Here is a 2,792-nt window from a genome sequence, read left to right on the forward strand (position 1 = left end):
TTTTATGTTAAAGTTTGTCGAAATGGACATCGTTTTGACGTGTTTTACAGACTATGAGTTCTAAAGCTTTGAAAGGTTTATGAAGTTTGAAGAGATCAGTGCGTTTTGAGGCTTGATTCATGATTTTGATGTATTTTGGCGATTGATCGCACGAGCAAGTCCGTAGGATAGTTTTTGAGGTTGTATGGCACTTGGTTTGTTTACGAGCCCGAGGCTCGGGTGAGTTTTGGATAGGTGTCGAGTTGCATTTTTGAACTTTGAAAAAAATTGCAGATCAGGTCTGGTATTCTCGCATTTGCGAAAGATTCCTCGCAAATGCGAGACTCGCATTTGCGAGTTCCCCATCGCAAAATGCGAGATGGAAGGGTTTCAGCTTGGGTCGCAAATGCGACGCCACGGTTCGCAAATGCGATATGGCCATGATCGCAAATGCGATCGGATGTTCGCAAATGCGAACCTAGTCCACCAGACCTGAGTTCGCAAATGCGATCCCTGTGGTCGCAATTCCCAAGCCTGTGATGTTCGCAAATGCGAACTTACCTTCGCATTTCCCATATCCGAGGCCCAGCAAATTTTATACCTTGTCGAATTTTCACCACTTTTCACCATTCTTTCAAAACCCAAACACCATAGGCGAATTTTCAAGAGCAAACTTCATCCCAAATCACTTGTAAGTTGATTTTTACTCAATTCTTTCCATCTTTAGCATCATTAAGCATGTTTTCCACTTGAAATCAAAGATTTTCATGGGTGAAGTTGGGATTTTTGGGTAGAACCTAGGTTTTCTATAAATTGGGGAGTTGGACCTCGATTTGAGGTCCGATTTCAAAACAAATTATATATTTGAATTCGTGGGGGAATGGGTAAACGGGTTTTGGTTCGAACCTCGGGTTTTGACCATGTGGGCCCGGGGGCAATTTTGAAATTTTTAGGAAAAACTTGGGAAACTCATTTTATGCATTCAAATTGATTCATATAGTGTTTATTAAAGTAATTGAGCAATTTGTGATTAGATTAGAGCGAATTGGAGGTGGAACCGCGAGGTAAAGCGATAGTTGAGGATTAAGTGGATTTCAAGGCTTTGAGGTAAGTGTTTGGTTTAACCCTAGCTTGAGGGAATAAGAGTTGAATCTTGTTGTTAATTGCTATGTGATCGAGTACGATGTATACGCATGGTGGCGAGTATCTATACATTGGTGTCTAGCATGACCGTGAGTCCTTATAATGTGATTATCATGATTTGGTTTCGAACTCCGTGTTTATTGGAGGATTTCTAGCTGTTGTGAATAACATGTGAACGGTAATATGATCACTTGATTCCTGGGAGCATTGGATCGAATTGTGATACGAATATTGAAAGTATACGAAAAGACTTGATTCTTTGGAGCGTTGGCTCAAAATAGTAAAGTGAATTAAAAGATAAGGAAAGTAAGAAAGAGAAAGCGTTGTTGATTATTCCCTTGCCGGGATGTTTGGTTGCATTTGTTGAATTCATTCCCTTGTCGGGATGTTTGTCAAATATTTGCTTATTTTTATGCCCCTTTATTGTGACTGTTGTTTGGGGGAGTCGGGCTGTTAAATGATATTGAGGATCGGGTTGCGCGCCGCAACAATGATATTGAGGATCGGGTTCACGCCGCAACAATAAAATGTGAGGATCGGGTTGCGCGCCGCAACAATGGTACATGATAAATGATATGGGTCGGGTTGCACGCCGCAACAGTGGTATTGGTGGAGCGGGTTGCACGCCGCAACAATAGTAATTATGGAGCGGGTTGCACGCCGCAACAGTTATTGAGGCTATGTGTTTGTATTTGAGTATTGATTCTTTATTCTTTGTGAACCTACGCTGTTTTTTTTTTTTAGTTGTTACTCTGGATTGTTGTTAATATTGTATCCCCCCCTTAGCATGTTTCCCCTCCCATGTTGTTAATTGCCTTGTATTCGATTTCCGCTGTATATTTATGACTGCACAGGTTTATGTGGTGTCCGGTCTAGCCTCGTCACTACTTCGACGGGGTTAGGCTAGACACTTACCAGCACATGGGGTCGGTTGTGCTGATGCTACACTTCTGTGCATTTTTGCACAGGTCCAGGTTTTGAGGAGCAGCAGCAGCAGTAGTTCGGAAGCAGGCGATTCATATTCACGAGACTGAGGTAGCCTTGCAGGCGTCCGCAGGCCCGGCGTCTCTTCTCATTGTTTCCTTTTAGACTGTTGCCTCCTTGTTTCGAGACAGATAGCTGTTATATCTCTTTCAGATCTTTGTATTTAGTTTACTCTTAGTGGTTCGTGAGTAATGTGACACCAAATCTTGGGTAGAGGTTGTTTTTGACAATTCCGCGTTTTAAATTCATCATTTTAAGACAGACTTCCGCTATTGTTCTTATTAGACTTTATGTTCTATTTTGATGTTATAAACTGTTAAAGATAATTGCTAGTGATGGAAAGGTAATTAAGTTGGCTTGCCTAGCTACCACGAGTAGACGCCATCACGACTCTGATGGTGGGAAATCCGGGTCGTGATAGTATGTTTATTATTTGCTCATTTTGTGCTATACTGCTCTAGAGCACATCGTTCTTTTGCAACTCAAAAAGCCAGTCCTCCGTGTTATAACTTTGAACCAGAGAACTGGTGATCTGGTGTCATCAAGATCCAGCTATCGTCACCATCCATCTCGGTTCTAGTATAACGACCCCCCGGGTGCAAGCAGGCATGCCAATTCATAAGTAAGAAAATACATGTAAAAGACTTTCATCACAAGTTGTTTCCTCAGGCAGGTTCACGTTCATT

The sequence above is a fragment of the Nicotiana attenuata genome, unplaced genomic scaffold (assembly GCF_001879085.1).
Source record: "Nicotiana attenuata strain UT unplaced genomic scaffold, NIATTr2, whole genome shotgun sequence".
Taxonomy (NCBI): Eukaryota; Viridiplantae; Streptophyta; class Magnoliopsida; order Solanales; family Solanaceae; genus Nicotiana; species Nicotiana attenuata.